Consider the following 21,489-nt stretch of genomic DNA (forward strand, 5'->3'; position numbering starts at 1 on the left):
GACATTAATTACCAAAATCACCCGGGAAGCACTTGTGCTTTCACATATCTATTACATAGGATTACATAACATGCCTATTACAATATTCTACAAGAGAGATCCTCTTTGTGGTCGATGAGGAACTCCTTCTTGGTGAACTTGAAGTTTGGTTTCATGCAAATACTCCTCCACAATTTCATGTGTGATGTTTGGGAATATATTTTCCTAGCATGCAACAATTTGTTCGTGTTCAACCTCATTTATATGTAGAATGAAGGTTGATCTTGGCTAGACATGGTTTTATCCTACGTTTGGCACATAGGATACGTGTATGTTTTCTTTTGAGCATCTTTTGTGATATATTTGGTTTTGGTAGCACGAATGTATGTGACATGCTAACTTTAATAAGTTTTGCATCATCACATTACTACTATCATCGTGTAGCACATATGCGGTGCCCGCGTGTAGCGTAATGGACTGAAGCTTTCTAATACAATCTTGATGATTTTTATGGTGCATATTTTGTTGACTCTGAGCCCAGAAAATATCAAGCCTGACCTAAGTGGATTTTTGCTTATGATATTTTTGTTTGTTTAAAGCCTATGTGGGCTACATGGAATATGCCTTATCATGTATTTTGCATGAATTTTCTATGCATATGTGGATGTGGAGTAAACCTATTTTTATTAAGTTCTGCTTTACTTGTATTACTACTAACACCGCGTGGCACTAAGATAATGTCCGCGTGCAGTGTAACCAAGCAAAGGGTTTGTGGAGCAATTACAGTATTGCATGAGACATATTTTATCTATCATTTTTGTTTACGTTTATACCTTACATGGTATTAGCACTAACTCCACGTAGCATCATTTTGTTGACACTCGTGTGTAGCATAACCCAAGTAAAGTTAGTTTGTGATATCCATTTATGACGATGCTAATAGTTTAGGCTCTTATAGCATTGGAGCATTTCATGACATATTTTATTTGACTTTGGCCAAAATATGTGGCCCGGATGTTTTGTTTAATTTTCTCTCACTTGTATTACTACTAACACCGCGTAGCATTAAGATGATGCCCGCGTGTAGTGTAACTAGGTAAGATTGGTTTTTATGATGCAACATGTTTTATAATTCATCTTGCATGATTTTGGTTTGTGGGTGTGTAACATGAACACATTTTTAGTTAAGTTCTGCCAACTTTTTGTATTACTACTAACATCGCCTGACATTAAGATAATGCCCGCGTGCAGCGGAACCAAGTGAGGGAATACATTTTTATGCTCTTGTTTGTATTACAACTAGCGTGACACATAATGCCCATAGCGCAACCAAACAAGAGTTTATCATGAGTCCAGTTTAGCCCTTTCGTAATTTCATTCCAACTTAGTCATATCCATTTTTTTGTGATGACCAAATTAAGGCAATTTTTATGAGGTTTTCGTACCTATGACACTCACTTGATTTGTATCTGCGTATAGGGACCAAACCGAGGAACGAGGCGTTCATCCTGGCTTGTATCGCTAACGGGACCGAACCAAGGAGATCATTCGGACGAAGCATACACAACATGCAGAAGGAACATGCATGCTCCTTGGCTCGTACCGCGATGGCCGAATCGAAGGCGAAAGTTTATGGTAGATATAACATGCTCCTTGATTTGTACCATGATGGCCGAACCGAAGGCAACAATTTGGGTTGTATATAACATGTCCCTTGGTTTGTACCGCGATGATCGAACCAAGGACAAAAATTTGAGATGAATGTAACACACTCCTTAGTCCATACCAAAATGGTTGAACCAAAGATGAAATTTTGAGATAGATTAAACATGCACCTTAGTCTGTACCGCAATGGTCGGACTAAGGGTGAGAATTTTTCAGAGATGAAACATATTCCTTGATTTGTACCATGATGGCCGAATCAATGGCTAGAGTTTTGAGAGAGGAGGAAGAAGAAAGCTCCCTGGTTTGTACCACAATGGCCAAACCAAGGACTAGAGGAGAGCCATGAATCTCACCTTCAACCTTCGAGCAAGCACCACGCCTGCCTCTTCTTTCTCTATGTGCTTTTATATGATTTATGGTGTGTTAGAATATTGCTACTAGAGGTGGAAGAAGACCAAACAACTCTGCAGCAAAATTGATCCAACCCCTTTGTGCACTTGGTGACCATGTATTTATAGCGAGGGAGAGCAGCGAAGAGATGTGGCTGCATGTGCGCGCCCACGTTCTGTGATCGTGCGATCGTGCAAGCGTGGCGCTGCTCCTTTCCTTTTCTCTATTTCTTTATTGCTAATTAACCGACAACGTCCCATCACCTGTATGGGCTTAATTAGGCTATGTTTTAGGCCCATTTACTTGTATGTGTGAGTGGGCTGATGGCTGAGGTTACACATGCATATGTACGTGTGTAAGTGAAGTACGTGGCCAATTTGTTTTAGAAGGCTAAGGCTAATTAGTTGAAATGGCTCACTAAGGCTTTTACCTCCTTAGCGTGACACAAAATAAATGAATGAAAATATATTCTTTCAATCAAAATTATATGCCAGTATTTCGATAACAGTCTGACCTTTTTATATGTCGTCGCACGGGACATTTTTTCCTTTTTCTATGTGTCGTGTGATATTTCGTTAACAGTGCTGGAATAATGTCCAATTTTACTCCATGATTCAATATATTAGTAATATCAATACTGCTTATGAAAATTTAAATTTATATGAACATTAGAATTCCCCCGCTGGTGATGGCGTATATGTAGGCGAGCCACATGTCCTCTATATTTTGCCTATATTTTTTTTGTCAGTGTCGGTGCACGTACATATAAACCATGTGTCCTCCATTTTTCCATAGGAGAAAACTTGAAGACTGTTTATTTGTTTCATCATATTTTATAATTGTTAGTTTAATGCGTGCATAATCGACATTCGAAAATATATCATAGGCCTACTTTTTTCTCGGTCATCAATTAGAGCGGTTGATTATAATTGATTATTTTTCATTGTAAAATGGATTTTTGCCATTTTGTGTTTATATTTTATGTGGTTATGCATTTTATTTATCTTGGTCATCCATGTCAACAGATGCCCCTCAAAGTCTGGGTTCGAAGAGAATATTATTTTTGACTCGGGCCCAGAGCTCGAAACTTGATTATACATATTTCTTGTGTTTATAGCACTACCCGTGAGTATATGGGCTCGTGATTTTTTACTCGATTGTGTGCCAGCTACGTGGTTGTGCAGTTTTATCCACACAATGCATTTTTTAATTTTAATTTAGGCTCGGAACTTTTTTTGGAGCGCATAGTTTAACACTTAGGAGTTTAAACTCATGAAGGTTGGATCAAATTTAACATTATTAAAATGTGCTTATAGTTTAGCATCATATAACATTAGTGCATTTTGTATGTGCGTAAAAATGTTTCACATGATGCTTATAGTTTAGGCTCATATAGCATTGGAGCAGTATGAGGTTTTAGTTTATTCTCATGAGGCAAATGATTTGTGCTCATAGCTTAGAGCATTAATTTTCCGAATATATGAAACTAATAGTTCATTCTCACATAGCTTGGAGTGTTAGGTTTTTTTTCATGAGGCTAAAAGCTTATACTCGTATAGCCTGGGAGTATTATATTTATACATCTTAATCAAATGAGGCTACTAGTTTATACTCATCTAGCCTGGGAGTGTTTTACACTCACATTATGTGTTGGCAGAGCGCTCGAGCATTTGGCCTATTCTATTTTTTTGTTCATTTGCAAATCTCATTATTTAGGCTGCACCACTTTATTTCTTTATTTTATTTTTCTTATGTGCTAGTTTTTTACCACAGTTTAAGCTCATGAGGGTGGAGCCTTTTATATGTATATAGTTTAGACTCCTAAGTTTCATTGGAGTGTATTTTTTGGGTGTCCCAGTTTAGACTCGTAAGGGTATGGAGTGATTTTTTTGAGCCCCACTTTATACTCATGAGGGTATGGAGCAATATTTTTTTTCTATCACAGTTTAGACTCGTAAGTTTATTGGAATGTATATTTTTTTGGGTGCCCCAGTTTAGACTCGTGAGGGTATGGAGTTATTTTTTTTGTGAGCCGCAGTGTATCCAGTTTGGGACACCTAGGTGCCCAAGCACCTTGCCTACAAACCGTTGGATTACATTGAGATGTGTGCATGTGTAATTAGTATTAGCAGTATTGGATCAACCATGTTAGCTCTTTATTAGGAAAGAATTATTGCAAATTATTGCTTCATATGGACACTTAATGCCCAGATTAAACAATATAGGGAAAAAATAGCAATTAATGGTCCGGTCATGCATGCTCCATGGTACGTCCCTAACTTTATTTCTTATACACGCACTTCTTTCTTTTTTACATAAAAATAGGAAGTCATATACATAATTAGATACGTATGTATATGATCGTCTTGGGAACAGAAGATATAGTTATCTTTTGCCTCCATGGGAAAATACACATGTACGTCTTCAAGCTTTTTTCAAAATGGATATTTTTTTGGTATGTGCATACCCATCATATTTTTTTGCATACCCCCCAGATGTGAGATTTGTACCCAGGTATTCAGATACCTATGGATGCCATAATTCATGTAGTCGGGTATATACGTAGCCATATTTTACTATATATACGTTGACATGATACCTAACAGTTTCTACACTTTTTCATATAGCCAGGTATATACGTGTGCAGACACATTGGGTATACTGTTTTATTTATGTTCGTTGGGTATATACTAGAAGATTTATGTGACCAAGTCGTATAAACTATGTGGGTATACTAGGAGTTTTTTTTGCTACAAAGGTACAGTAGAAGTTCATTGGGTATATTTTACATAGCAAGGTATATATGTAGCCATATTTTACGTGACCTGGAATATACGTACCGTGTATGTACATCGTCAGTAGGTACCGGATACAAGTATTAGATAGTTAGGAAATACACTATTGGGTATATACATATCACGTATGTAAATAATTTCATTAGTAGGTATTCGATGCCCATATTAGATAGTTAGGAACCAAAAATGATATGTAAGAGTTCAAAAAATATTGAGTATATACGAGTTGGTATGTATTAGATATTTAGGAAACAAAAATACGCGCATTAGATAACCATGGCAGTTTAAATAAAAAAACATTAATACGATTTATTATATGGCAAGTCTTGCATGCCTAATAATTAGGAAACAAAAATAAATCATAAGTATGGAAAGTCTTGCATGAAGAATGAATAGAAAACTAATTAAATATATCACGGTTTCCAAAACAATCAAGGTGGTGCCCCATCTATTTTACCTATATATATATATATATATATAAAAGCATGGCTAATGTGTTTCTTACCAGAGGTTGCTATCTGAGCCACATGAAAGCATTGGGATCTGGTCCACCCCCTTTCCCTCTTTGCATTTTCGTCATTTTTTATGTTTAAACTTTATTTCCTCTTTGAGCTGAAGTTGGACCGCATGCACATGTGCATAGGCCATAGGCCCAGCTTTGTAGGCCTGCACGCTGCAGCCCTCGGGGCGTGCGGGTAAGGTTCTGAGCCCACGAAAGGTGCTCTTCCCTCCGCTCGGTTCTACGCCCAGTAAAGGTTCTGAGTTTTTTTCTTGTTCGTTCGTCTCCTTTTTCCGAGTATATGTCTTTTTTATCAATACTTTCCAATAGTTTTTTATGTTGCTTAATGTGTGTACCACACATACCACCGCCAGGACACGAGCCTGATCTGGCTCGTGCCTCGTCGGGTGTGCTTCCATTGTGGGTGATTGTTTGCGTCACAACCCGGATGGGCCTGTAAGACTGGAACACGACGGCCCGTCAATAGCAAGTACATGGCGATTGGGTTAGAACCTTACTGCATACTCTAATGGGCCGGTATAACTGGAAGTTGATGTCCAAGCTTGTCATGCCGCGCTATAAAAAAACTAGGTTGTCATGCTTATTGGTGGGCGGTGTACATATATGGCGTTAAAACCACTAAAGAAATTATTCCAACAAAGATACGTGCAGTATAACGTTTAAAAAAAATCGTCAGTGGATTATCAAAAGAATAGCAAGCAAGATATATGTTTTTCAAGTAATTTTAAGTTGGTCGGCATCTTTTCACTACTAGACACACAACATTGTCAAGCTTCATCATATTTCATCAGTTTGGAGACATATCAGTTATAGCTATACAACTTATGTTACAAGCTTATTGGTTTAATTGCCAAATATTTATGGAACACACCAGCAGCCATCCTAGTTTATAAACATGAAGTAGTACAAGGAAATAAAAGGCAGAAGATAGATGCATTGCGTCAGTACAACATACACATTTTTCTCAACACGGGCTAATGCAACTGCTCAGTACGTCTGAATTTGGATGTATTAAAGACTGATTTTTCTGAAGTACGTTTGGGTCTGCTTGTAGTGCAGCCAGGACGTCCCATAGGCCCAGATTTGTGGCCGTGGCAGAGTAGGTGTGTTGAGCGCTGAATGGAGATGCTGGTCTCGTGTTTTCGTCAGCATCCGGCCGGACGCATGCGGAAGCACTCCCATGAGTATTTGCATGGAGAGAAGCCGGTCACAAAGCACTCTACTTTCGAGGGCAATTTCGGTGTCCAGAAGTCAAGGTTGTAACCTGATGGCATGCATGCAATGAAAAGGCGCCTCACTCTACCACTACCACAGCTACTAACCTGAGCCATGTCTAGCACGCAGCCGATGGACCCGCTATTTTCATGCATGCCGCAGTCCTCACTCTGCCGGACCTGTGACCTACCTAGATGGCATGGTCAGATCCTCACTTTGCCTTCCCTCGAACTTGGCGTGGTCAGATCCTCACTTTCTGGTTATGATCCTTTTTCGGTAAAAACGGGTTTCATACTATGCTCCAGAAACAGACATACTAAATAAAAAAAGAAAAAAATGAAGGCAGCAATTCACAGCTAGAATGACCATCATCGTCGGAGTCCGAGGACAAGGAGATGCAGCTATCGCCATCCTCGGAGTTGGAGTTGGAGTGGACGATGAGCCCCTTCATCTGACGGAGTGCCCTGTCCTGCTCCTGCTTTAACTTGGCGACCCGAGCCGCCTCCGGCATTGCCACATTCGCCTCGTACTCCGACTGCTCAATAGCAAGCAGGAACACCTTGGCGCTCTTCCGTCGGAGGCGGCGAGCGTCCGTCCCTGCCGTTGTAAGGGACCGGCGGTAGACCCATGCGAGGAGCCGCTCGTCCTCGTTGGACTCTATCCTGCATCCCGCGGCGGCGGCGCACGGACTGCTCCGCCGAGTCCCAATCCCGTGCCCGCTGCCTATCATGGCACGCGGCGCGCGCCTTCGTTTTCGGGGTACGCGTGCGGGCTGGCAGCGCGGGCACCAGCCCCCACCGCAACCCGCGTGGAGGAGTGCCCGATGCGGGAAGGAGACGCCGTGGGGGCAGTGCGGACTACGCGGTCCTGGGGGAGCTGACAGCGGGCCGGGAGGGTCCAGCTACGGCATCCGCGCTGCGCCAGTGGGAGCTGCGGCGACGCTCCAGATCCGGGATTGCCGCCGGTGCCCACCTTCGACCGCACTGCGCAATGCGGAGGGCCATCTCCTCCATGTAGTCGAGGTTGGAGCCGGAGACGCTGCCGGAGCTAGACATTGGAATGGATGGGATTGGAATCGCAGAGGGAGAGGAGAGGACGGGAAAGAGAGAGTGAGCTAGATATCCTAAGAGCATCTACAGCCACATAAGGCAAATCCGGCCCCTCAAACGACCGCGGACGCGCCCGGGCGCGTCAACGGGCAGTTACCGGGCACACCTCAAATTTCATTTGTTGCATTCGGACATCTCATACTCGATTCTTATATCCATACAAAGACATGAAAAAGAAAATATAACCTACATACTACGTCGATCCTAGCTACTCCTCGTCGGAGATTGCGACGATCTCCGTGCTCGGCTCCGACAACATTGGCGATAGCTGCAGCTCCGGCTCCTTTGGCGCCTCCGACTGCTCCGTTCCAGCGTCCTCCACCTCTATCTCAGCGCCGAGCTCGGCGAAGAGCGCGTCGGTCTCCGCCTGCTCCCACTAGAGGAATGCCCGGTTGGCCTCCACATAGGCCTCATCCTGGATGTACTCCAGGATGACGTGTTGCTCGACCATCACGTCGGACTGGGCGACAACAAACTCCACCTCCGCGTGCTCCATGTTGAAGGGCGGCACCTGCTGGTCCGGCTCCTCCACCTCCATCGGAGTCATCTCCTCCCCCTCTGCTCCTCCTCCTCCTCCTGCGGCTTCGGCGAGTCCGGAGGCAGCCCGACAACTATGTGGGCGGCCAACGCGGCTTCCCTCGCCCGGATTTGCTACTGGATCTCGTAGCGGCGCTCCGGCGTCAGCATGGCATAGTAGGTGATCTTGCTCCAGACCATGATGGAGTGTCGGAGCATGGCCAGAGTGCCGGAGCGGGAGAGGAAGGAGGTGGAAGGGCTCAGACTGGCAGCGTGGAGAGGGGAAGGGGGATTGGTTAGGGTTGCAGGACGCCGGCCGGCTTAAATAGCCAAATGTTGTCTTGCACGGCGAGCTGGAGCGGCGCCCCGCGGCATTCCCACCACACCGATGGACGCGGCGTACGTCGTATCGCTAGGTTTCCGGGTGTTTCCGTGTGGGGCCGCGCCATCAGGCCGACGTGGCGGGCGTGCACGAGTGCGCCTGGGCATCCCCATATCCGCCCCATATATATATTTGGGCTGGATATGGGGGGTGCCGGTCAGACCGGACATTTGAGGGTCGTTTAAGAGGCCCATCTGGGTCAAAAAATCATGACCGGGCAGCCTGCCTGTGCGTTTGAGACGGGTTTAAAGGGTCCGGTTGTAGATGCTCTAAGAGCACTTATGTATGCAAGGTGGTGCCCGAAACCGTGACATGGCCGCCAAAGATTCTTGGCAACATTATTCATGTCTAGTTCAATAAGATTGTGTTGTAATTTTCAAGCACTGCTAGTACAAATTATAAATTCACTTCGACTTAAGTTCTATTCTACTACATTCTTGTGTGTGAACAATGGTGATTAACTTGTGACCCCTTTATTTTGTTTCATGTGTCTGGAGAACAATCATTTTTTATTTTTGCCTTTGTCGTATATATCGGTGAATGGACAATTACAAACATAGGCGCCAACACTTGACGTGGTTAAGCTCACTTGAAAGGAGAAAACGATAATCAACTGACATTGTAATTCACAACATGCAAGACATACCCCTCATGGTGTTCTTGTATCGCCGTATCGTCATAATAAAACGGCAACCTTCATTTGCCATTCCACAAACCCTACACACTTGTATGAGTGCACTCTTCGTAATTGGACCGGGCACCCTTTTCTGCCATGAACGTTGTAACCTCTTGAGTAGCACCTTGTTTCCTCATGTGATCCTCTCTCTCTCTCTCTCTCTCTCACCTTTTTGGTATGTCTATAGGCACGAAGACTAGACATGTTTAAGCTCACTTAAAAGGAAACAACAATATTGAACGAACAGTTGTATTTGAAAACATGCAAGTCACACCCCTCACGGTGTCCTTGCATCGATGTATCGTCATAATGACAGGAGAACCTTCATTTTCCATTACACAAACCCTACACACTCATATGAGTGCACTCTTTTCAATTGGACCGGGCACCTTTATCTTCCATGAACGTTGTACCTATCAGAGTAGCACCTTGATTCCTCCGGTGATCCAGATCTCTCTCTCTCTCTCTCACACACACACACACACACACCTCTTTTGTGTGACTATCGGCGCTAACAATTGACGTGGTTAAGGTCATTTAAGAGGAAACAACCATAAATGAACGGGCAATTGTATTTGAAAAGATGCAAGTCACCCCCCTCATGGTGTTCTTTTATCGATGTATCATCATAATGACAGGAGAACCTACATTTTCCATTACACAAACCCTACACACTCGTATGGGGCCACACCGTCAGGCCGACATGGCGGGCGTGCACGGGTGCGCCCGGGCGCCCCCATATCCGTCCATATATATTTGGGCTGGATATGGGGGGTGCCGGTCAGACCGGGCGTTCGAGGGTCGTTTGAGAGGCCCGTCTGGGTCAAAAAATCATGACCGGGCGGCCTGCCTGGGCGTTTGAGACGGGTTTAAAGGGTCCGGTTGTAGATGCTCTAAGAGCACTTATGTATGCAAGGAGGTGCCTGAAACCGTGACATGGCCGCAAAATATTCTTGCCAACATTATTCCTGTCTAGTTTAATAAGATTGTGTTGTAATTTTCAAGCACTGCTAGTACAAACTATAAATTCACTTCGACTTAAGTTCTATTATACTACATTCTTGTGTGTGAACAATGTTGATTAACTTGTGACCCCTTTATTTTTTTCATGTGTCTAGAGAACAATCATTTTTTATTTTTGCCTTTGTCGTATATATCGGTGAACGGAGAATTGCAAACATAGGCGCCAACACTTGACGTGGTTAAGCTCACTTGAAAGGAGAAAATGATAATCAACCGACATTTGAAATTCACAACATGCAAGACATACCCCTCATGGTGTTCTTGTATTGCCGTATCATCATAATAAAACGGGAACCTTCATTTGCTATTCCACCAACCCTACACACTCGTATGAGTGCACTCTTTGTAATTGGACCGAGCACCCTTTTCTGCCATGAACGTTGTAACCTCCAGAGTAGCACCTTGTTTCCTCATGTGATCCTCTCTCTCTCTCTCTCTCACACACACACACACCTTTTTTGTGTGTCTATAGGCACCAAGACTAGACATGTTTAAGCTCACTTAAGAGGAAACAACAATATTGAACGAACAATTGTATTTGAAAACATGCAAGTCACACCCCTCATGGTGTCCTTGCATCGATGTATCGTCATAATGACAGGAGAACCTTCATTTTCCATTACACAAACCCTACACTCTCATATGGGTGCACTCTTTTCAATTGGACCGGGCACCTTTTTTCATGAATGACAGGAGAACCTTCATTTTCCATGAATGTTGTACCTATCGGAGTAGCACCTTGATTCCTCCGGTGATCTAGATCTCTATCACCCCCCCCCCCCCCCACACACACCTCTTTTGTGTGACTATCGGTGCTAACAATTGACGTGGTTAAGGTCATTTAAGAGGAAACAACCATACATGAACATGCAATTGTATTTGAAAAGATGCAAGTCACCCCCCTCATGGTGTTCTTTTATTGATGTATCATCATAATGACAGGAGAACCAACATTTTCCATTACATAAACCCTACACACTCGTATGAGTGCACTCTTTATAACTGGACCAGTTACCTTTCCCTTCGATGAATGTTGTACCTAGCGGAGTAGCACCCCGATCCCTTTGGTGATCCTGATCTCTATCTCTCTCTCTCTCACTCACTCATCTTTTTGTGTGACTATAGGCACCAACACTTGACGTGGTTAAGGTCACTTAAGAGGAAACAACAATCATGAACGGACAATTGTAGTTGAAAACATGCAAGTCACCCCCCTCATGATGTTCTTGTATCGCCGTATGGTCATAATGACACGGGAAACTTCATCTTCCATTGCACAAACCTTTCACACTAGTATAAGAGAACTCTTTCTAATCGGACCCCGTCATACTAGCACCATGTTTCCTTCGGTGATACGACCCCTCTCTCTCACACCTTTTTTTATCTGTCTAGGTGCCAAACACCTAGACATGTTTAAGCTTTCTTAAGAGGAATAAACACTAATGAACGGACAATTGTTATTGTAAACATGCAAGTGGCACCTCTTGTGGTGTTCTGGTATCGATGTATTGTCATAAAGAGGAAACAACAATAATGGATGGATAATTGTAATTGAAAACATGCAAGTGACACCCCTCACAGTGTTCTCGACGTATCGTCTTAAAGACACGAGCACCTTTTTTTGCTTGAACGGTGTACCCATCGGAGCAACACCCTTCTTTATCTAGTGTTCTCTCTCTCTCTCTCAACCACACACACACACTCCCAATTTTTGTGTGTGTTTATAGGCGCCAACACTTGACGCGTTTAAGCTCACTTAAGAGAAAACAACAATAATGAATGGACAATTTTGATTGAAAAAATGCAAGTCACACCCTTCCTGGTGTTTTTGTATCGCCGTATCATCGTAATGACATGGGAACCTTCATTTTCCATGGAACAAACCCTATACACTCGTATGAGTGCACTCTTTTTAATTGGATTGGGCTCCTTTTATTACCATGAACGTTGTACACATCAGAGTAGCACCCTGATTCCTTTTTCCCATCGCCGTATCACTGTACCTTCATAATGACAGGAAAACCTTCATTTTCCATTACACAAACCCTACACACTCCTATGAGTGCACTCTTTGGACTTGACACCTTTCTCTTACATGAATGTTGTACCAATCGGAGTAGCACCCTGATTCATCTGGTGATCCCGATCTCTCTCCTCTCTCTCTCTCCCTCCCCCCTTTTTTGTGTGACTAAAGGTGCCAACACTTGACATGGTTAAGGTCACGAGGGAACAACAAGAATGAACGGACATTTGTAATTGAAAACATGCGTCACACCCCTCATGGTGTTCTTGTATCGATGTATCGTCACAATGAGAGGAGAACCTTCATTATCCATTACGCAAACCCCACATACTCGTATGAGTGTACTCTTTTTAATTAGACCGGGCACCTTTCTCTTTCATGATTGTTGTACCCATCGGAGTAGCACCTTGCATTATCGGGTGTTCCCGATCTCTCTCTGTCTCTCTATCTATCTATCTATCTATCTATCTATCTATCTATATATTTATCTCATTTTTGTGTGTTTTATAGGTGCCAACACGAACGATACTAACCCATAAAGTCAAAGGTGTCTGCAGCAAAAAATAAATTGCCATAAAATGTTAATACAAATATACAATGAAATTTTAGTTAAAATTTTCATTAGGGGCTAATAGGATTTGTTTCTTTTGTCAAAGAGATTAAGATAATATGTATCCCCGTGTGCGACACTGCATTTTTTGTCCACACCTTGTTGTATGCATGCTCCATGTTTTCTGCCGGCAAAGACATCCTGGCAGGCAACCGGTCCGTCAGCTCCATGCTGCAATCGGATGAAGCGTCCACAAGTTAGAACGTGCCACAGGAAAAAAGTCAAAGAAAGAAAACATTCCAAAAAAAAGTCAAAGAAATAAAACATCTACACTCGTGACCATGGTCTGCAGGTCATTCAGAGATAAGGACAGCCGTGCTGGCCGGACGTGAACAGCCCCATGACCATACCATCTTCCCTGGTAACCCCCACCCAACACAGACTCACAGTTCCCCTTCATCTCAATCTTTACAACCAGTGTCCGGTAGCAAAAATTTAGGAGAATGATGGCACAGCGCACCCGATGGTGTCGTCCACCACACAGGTGAGTTACTCACGCGCACGCCCGCTAATGTCCTTCTTCCCTGTCTCTTCGAATCATGTAACAATTTCCTTGCCGTATTTTCAGTGATAGATCCAATGATAGGTGAAGTCCCCATGGATCATATCTTTTCCACAAACACGAGTTAGATACCCTCGTTTCAAAACCCAATCAACGTTGATCTGGTCGAAGAAGAGAATGACAGCAAACCAGCGGAAGGCCCTGTGCCGCCGACGCTGCCGGCCGCTGGATGGATAAGACGTCAGAGGTTTTTTTTTGAAACCTTGACCGTAGAACAATCGTTCTACGGTATTTTCATTAAATTAAAGTGAGTACATAAAAAAGAGTAAATAAAATACATCAGGCATGAAGTCACCTTCAGCCAACACCCTCTCTAGGACACTAAATAACAATCATATTACAAATGGAGTTCTGACCAGGACTTGAGGTGCTCTGCTTTCCTAGCTTTTGCTCGAAGTTGTGCTTCCCAGAGTCTTTCTTTCACATAGTACTTCCAGGTATCTAGACATGCTGGAGTGGTTCGAAATATTTTGTCATTTCTTACAGTCCAAATGCCCCAGCAGCTTGATAGAATGATATCCAACGCAATGTCTTGTGGTAGATGTCTGGAGATGTTTGAGATCTCATCAAAAGTGGAAATGCCCCTTTGTCTGGCAGGGGCAATAAAGTCCCAACATGAGAGTGCAAATGAGCAATCCCAGAAAAGGTGACCCAGAGTTTCTTCAACTACCTCAGAGCAGAGAACACAGGAATAGTCTGGTAGATGCATATTTCTTCTGGATATCATATTCCTGGTGTTGATCTTATCATGAAGTAGAAGCCAGAAAAATATCTGATATCTGAGTCGATAGGTAGTTTTCCAAAGTTTTGAAAAAACACCATGCTCAAAACTGGGTCCCATTATATTCTTGTACATCTTCATAGAGGAGTAGTGCTGAGTGGACCAAGTATATTTCCAAATGTCCCTATCTGTGGAGATCTCTCTGGAGGCTAGCATTGCAGAAAGCTCATTGAATTGGTGGAATGCTTGAGAAGATAATGGTGGATGGAATGACACGCTGAGATCTTGTTGGTTTGTGACTTCAACCATGGAAGTGGCCTTGTTGCGTGCATAAGAGCAAAGTTCAGGGAATTTCTCTTGCAATGGTTGCCCAGCCCAATTATCAGACCAAAAAGTAATTGTATCACCGGAGCCAGGAGTACATATTGCTTTACTTTTATAAAGATGAAGCAACTTAAGCATCGATTTCCACCAGAATGAACCAATCATTCTGTCACTTGGGAGTGAGTCTGGATACTGAGTTTCCCAAATGATATTAACCCATGGGACATCTTCCTTATTGAAAAATTTGTGGAGGAATTTCATCAGAAGGGCTTTGTTGTGGATAGAGATATCCAAAATGCCCAATCCACCATGTGCTTTAGGTTTACAGATGGAATCCCAAGCAATGAGGGCAGGGCCAGATTCCAATGTACCATACTTTCTCCAGAAACAATTCCTTAGGTAGCAAATGATTTGTTGGATCACACCTTTAGGTAAGGTAAGTGAGCACATGAAGTAGATGGGAATACTTGCAAACACAGATTTGATGAGAGTGAGTTTGTCTCCACTAGAAAGCATGGTTGAGCAGCTCAGCAATCTGTTTTCAATCTTTCTCATCATAGGCATGAAGTCCACTATTTTGGGTTTGATGAGGCAAAGTGGCAGACCCAGATATGTGTGAGGAAGGGTACCAATCTTACAGCCAAGCAGAGTTGATAGGGCATCCATCTTCTGAGGAGGAGTGTTGATAGAGATCATAGTAGATTTCCCATAATTTACTTTAAGTCTAGTGTAGGCAGCATAATGCAGTAGGAGATTCTTGATGTGGTTCAGTTGAAGAGGATCAGCATTAACAACCAAAATGGTATCATCTGCATATTGGATGATTGGATAATCAGGACATGATTGGTGTAGCAAAGGAGAGGAAATCATTGAATTTGTCATTGCCTCATTGAACATGGTTTGTAACATATCAGCAGCCAGGACAAAGATGAGGGGAGATAAAGGATCACCTTGTCTAACACCCTTCTTGCATAAAAACTGTTTCCCTGGGACACCATTAAGAAGGACAGATGAGAAACCAGTACCATAAATCATTTTGATCCATTGAATCCATCTACTCCCAAAACCCTTAGCTTGCAGAATCTCAATAGTGGTTTCATGGTTGAGCAAATCAAATGCTTTCTCAAAATCCGGTTTCAAAAGGATAATCTCTTTTTTGGATTGATGGCATTGATGGATATATTCATAGGACCAAGCCAGGCAGTCTTGAATGCATCTGTTATTGAGAAAGCCATACTAATTCCTGTGAACCAGTTTTAAAATAATCTTCTATAATCTGTTAGTCAACAACTTAGTTAGGATTTTCAGGATGCAATTGAGTAGTGAGATGGGTCTGAACTCAGCAGGAGTGGCCGCAGAGTCATTCTTGGGAATCAGAGTAATGAAAGAATAATTGATGCTTTGTAGATTAATAGTCCCTGAGTGAAAGTCATCAATTAATCTATAGAAATCTGGGGCAATGATTGTCCAGCAGGCTTTGAGGAATGTAGCATTGAAGCCATCTGGGCCAGGTGCTTTGTCAGGAGGCATATGATGCACCATAGAATCTATCTCTGCTCTAGTGAAAGGAACTTCAAGCTCAGCCAGGTTAGTCTCTGCTTGGATGAGGTGATGAAGTAATAAAGGGTTGTGAGATGAGACAATAGTGCCCAATCTCTCTTTGAATGCTCTGAGGAGAATAGAGCTTTGGCATGATGGGTGTGATGTTCCTGGTTGAACTCATCTCTAAGCATAACAATGCAATTATGTCTGTGCTTAATAGTTGCTTTTGCCTGAAAGTATTTGGTATTTGCTTCCCCAACCTTAATATTTCTGATGGTGGATCTTTGCTTCCAATAGATACACTATTGCTTAAGTATTTCTGCCAGATGCATCTTAAGGATCTGTCTCCCATTATCCTCCATAGTGCATAGAGGTCTGCTGTCCTCAAACTGATCATAGCATAGAATCATGAAGTTAGTGTTCTCAATAATCTGCTTGAGGTTGGAGATATTTCTAGACCAGATCTTGAGCCCCTTCCTTAACCTTTTGAATTTAGAGGCAATAATCTTGGCACTATCTGTATCAACAACATCTTGAGTCCAAATCTTCTTAACTACCTCATGAAAATCACTGTGTTCAATCCAATAGTTTTCAAATCTGAATATATTGGATTTGGGGATAGTGGTACCAATCTTGACCATGAAGGGGACATGATCAGAGGTGGTTTTGGCCAAAGGATAAGCCATGGTGTGAGGGAAGTTAAGGGTCCAAGCTTCAGAGGTAAAGCACCAGTCCAATTTTTCCAGCAAAGGTTGATCTTGCATATTACTCCAAGTAAAATTCCTACCCTTAAGGGGGATTTCCACTAAAACCAGATTACTAATGGCTTCATTAAAGGCAAACATATCATTGATGTTGCCACCCTCATTACTCCTGTTATGAGGATATCTGATGTGATTAAAATCACCCATCACCAACCAGTTGTGCTCATCTAGAATTTGAAAGTTTCTGAACCATTCCATGAAATTGCTTCTATCCTCACCTTGGCTGGGTCCATAGATATTGGACAGTATCCATGAGTCACCATTATGTTTGGAAGTGAAAGTAACAGAAAGGGCATAACTGTTCCTGTGATATAATTGCCCAGAGAAAATTTGGTCATTCCAAGCAATGAGCAGACCACTAGAGGCCCCAACTAAGGGTAGATATTCAAATTTATTGAGTTTCTTAGGACAAAAGTTAAGCAAGTACCTACTGTCAAAATTCTCTCTCTTGGTTTCTTGGAGACAGAGAACTGCACATTGTGATTCCTCTATTTTATTCTTGATGGCAGTCCATTTCTTAGGATCATTCAATCCTTTAATATTCCAATTAAGTATTGTCCATTCCCTAGCCATGATCTAATGGATGTACTTTTAGCATCTCATACTGTGCCCCATCTATCAGGGCTCTGTCAAAACTCATGCAAAACGACAAGTAAAATCTGACAGCTGATCCACTAAAAGGGACATAAGTGGCATTAACCAGACAAGTTGCATCATCACACACCAGCAGAACATTCAGGATACTTAGTAACGTGCGCATACAAGTCATTCCCATGGATACAAATCTCTGAAAAACTGAAACACAGAAGTGCTAAACTACCCTGTTTACAAAAGCTGTAATTCAAAGTCTAGATGTGAAATTCTAGGACGTAGCTTTGCTTCCTTTATCAGCCTCCTTCTCCTTAGTGGCTACTTTGGCAGCTTGGGAGCTCTTGATTTTCTTGGGCTTGTTAGATAGAAGCTCCTCAGTGGTGTCCTTTGTTGGTACCTTACAGAAAGAAGTATTGAGACTTTTAACAACTTTGGCAGGTATAAGTGGTGGCAGAGCATGACAAGCCAGACTCAGAGGTGACCCTCTCAATACAAGAATATACAGCGATTTTACATGTCAGTTTTTGCTCTGATTTCCTTCATCCTAATCACGGCTATATATAAAAGAACTAGTATGATGCTACAGATTTGTACTAAAGTAATAACATTAACCAGATAGATGGTCATTATTCAAGCGTCCTTTTCTGTAGCAGTATCTTTGATTTTTACAACACATATTCATGGGAGATTCAATTCGGCATCAGGTGGGGAAACAAATACGTCAACGATCAGAATTACAAATCAAAGCAAGACATTCTCTATTGCTGCGAGGTTAGCACCAATTTCGAATTCCTCTTAATCAGGTTGACAAAATATATTTCCTTGCTATGCCATGTTCATTTGTCATCTTTATGTAGGACAAGGAAACCGATGTGTTACCTCCTGAACCTAAGATATCTAAGGGGAGGCCAAAAACAAAACGATTGACATCTGCTATAGAGAGGAATAAAAGGAAGTTCTCTATATGTGGGTCTGACACCCATGCCACTTAATCATGCCGGTGTATGGAAGTTGGAGCAGCTGACCCAATGGATTCAAACACTCCGGACATGATGTATGGCAGGGAAGCGCAGACTCTTCAAGATGAAGATACTACACTTCAAGCTGTCATTGACACCGTAGGGGAAATTGAGCATACACCAAGGCCAAGCAAGACAAGAAAACAACCCCCCGGTGAACCCAAACCACCGTCTGCTACACAAAGCTGCAAGAACTGTGGGCTATCCGGCCACTACAAGAGCACATGCCCAACATATGATGGTACCAAGAAGCCATCTAAAGAGGTTACATTTTTTTAGAAAGAAAGGAGGACCCTCGGCCTCTGCATGCATCTGGACGATGCATGCATCCACTTTATTAATTATTCATACAAGACCTTATAAAGTCATACAGTAATAAGACTAAAGCCACCGTCTAGGCAACATCTGTCGCTACTCCTATCCAGTTGATGTAGGGATGTTGATAGTCTGGGCCTAATACCAAACAGACCTCGCAGCCAAACCTAACATCTAAGACCTAAGGTCCCAACCAGGACGCCTGCCGGGTATGGGGCACCCACCAGTCCGGCGCACTCTTCAACCAGGACGGTTGCCGGGTATGAGGCCGCCACAGCCACCTGCCACCAATCCATCTTCAGCGATGTACTACTGCATCTACCTTACCCGGTCCAGCTGCCGTCGACGCCACCACGACGCCAGACAACGCCACCATCCTGCGCTCGTCCATCATCACACGCCCACCGGCGAGACCCCCCCTGCTCCATGCTGCTGAGACCCGCCGTTGTCGACGTGCCAGATGCCACGCCGCTCCTCCGACGTGAAACACCACCTGCTGCCACTGGTCCCATCCCCCCTGTCTGCAGTTCCTCAAACCGAGCACCCAAAAGCCCCAGGCGGCACCTCCAAGAAGGGTACGACACACGCAGTGCCGCCACCGCCCAATCTAAGGTTTAGGGTTTTCACCTGGGATGAGGTCGGGGTGGAGGGCAGAGACCTCGACGGCGCCTGCAAGGAGGAGAATGACGACCCTGGTCGTCGCCACCGTTAGGATGAACGAGTCACCCAGAGTTTCCTCCGATCCGATGTCACCTCTACTAGCCCCCGCGAACGCACCGAGGCCGACGACCGCGATCGTAAGCCACCAAGTGCAGCGGGAGAGAGCTTGCAGCGCGGAGGAGATCCATCGGCGACTCACCGCCCACGCGGTCAAGACATCGTCCATCCACCCCCCGCGCCTAACGGCGCCGCCGCCCTTGGTTCAGGTTCCTCCATGAAGGCCGGAGTGGCGAGATCCGCCACGAGCGACGAGATCCGGCACCGCGCGGCCGACACCATTGCCCAAGCCCGCCGTTGATCGATCCCGCCGCCGCCAGGAGCCTGTACGCTGCTGGGAGTCCTACACCCATGGATCTAGGCACCCGTGCACCGCCGCGACTCCGCCGTCTCCGAGATTCGCCATACCGTCGGGAGGGCCGCACCCCGCGGATCAGGACGCCCGCACCGCTGTGGATCCGGGAACGGGAGGAGAGACCCTCCGCCGCCGCCGTCGCACGCACGGGCTTGCCTGGCGCCGACCATCGACAGCGGCGGAGGGGGAGAAGGGCGCTTGAGGGACTAGGCGGCGGCGGCGGCAGCTGAGCCCTCCCGAATCGCCCACGGGGAAAGCGACGCGAGAGGAACGCCCCGTAACTCTCCGAGCAGTGGATGACAACCTTCAGAGCTCGCTGGTCGGTGGTTCTGGGCGATTGATCCCACCTAAAGAGGTTACATGCACAAAATGTAAGCTTGGAGGTCACTATGAAACAACATGCGGGGGGCAAACAACATACAAGCGCAAGAAACGAGTTTGTCATCAGCATGCACGTCACTTCATGGAGAGGTAGAATCAGGGGGTGACATGTGCTTTATCAAGTTATGCACTTTCTTATTGTCTGTTATCATTCAGAATTAATTATTTTTCTTCTCGACTTGTAATGCTATCTAATTAATGTTCAACCTTAGGAACTATTTAGCAGGAATTAAGCTTTTTTACCATGTACTTTTTTTAATGGAATATTTGTAATGCGAGATTTCATGACTGAATGATGTATAACATTTCAATCGTGATTTATTTTTTGAGATGTGCAAAAATATGCACTAACCCATTAATAAGCACAATCAACGCCAAACACTTCCTCCGTTGTAGTATCCGCCCCATTTCCCTACGAAAATAGCAAACAAACAACCATTTGCATTGTTTTATTTTTGATATTACGAGAAAAGATCCGTCTATTCATTGATAGTGAAGGCAGTTAAAAGAACACGAGAAGTGAACGTTACATCCATATGCATAGATCAAAAAGCGACTGCTATGACCACTTGAGCGAGTAGAAGGCGTGCCGCTGGGATTGCCCTCCACACGCCCTACGACGAGGCTAGATGGACCGCCGGGATGGCGACTAGTACATTATTCTATCATTACAGAGTTGTCGGCTCCTCGTCTTCATAAGCAAGAAGCAAAGTCGCTTAACATAAATGATCGAAATAGGAAGGACAGACTAAATCCCGGTTCATGGTGATCCGGAAATGGTTCTCGTGCCATGACAGAAAGGAGCACTAGCCGTTGAATGAGCACTTGAAGTGATCTTCGTCGATGGTGGTGAAGAGATTCCCAATAGCGACATGAGCTCCAATGACAGCCCTACGCCGAACGGGAGGTCAGATGTCATGACATTGACGTGGTACATTGACGGCAATAGATGGTCACATAATTAGGCAAGTATCGAAGTTGATCTTCGTCGGCACCGGTTTCAGACCTTATTAGAGAAAACGATGCGCTGTTTTGAAGTTGTATTTGTTAGCAACCAAGGGGTCAGATAACAAAACAAAAAATATATCGGTAATTAGATTAGTGGATATCTGTGGCTCTTGTGTCAATTACTCCTACATTATCCCAGGGCGACAGAAGACCTGAAGCACAGAGTTAAACAGAGAGTTGCCGCCACTATGCACTGAAATACAGTGCTCTGTAACAACAGAAGCAGCCTCTCGCCGATCCCTATCTGTTTGACGTAGTCTAGCCTGAATACACATCAGAGAATCAAT

This window comes from Triticum urartu, chromosome 1A (genome assembly GCF_056163025.1).
Source record: "Triticum urartu cultivar PI428250 chromosome 1A, HENAU_Tu73, whole genome shotgun sequence".
NCBI classification, from domain to species: Eukaryota; Viridiplantae; Streptophyta; class Magnoliopsida; order Poales; family Poaceae; genus Triticum; species Triticum urartu.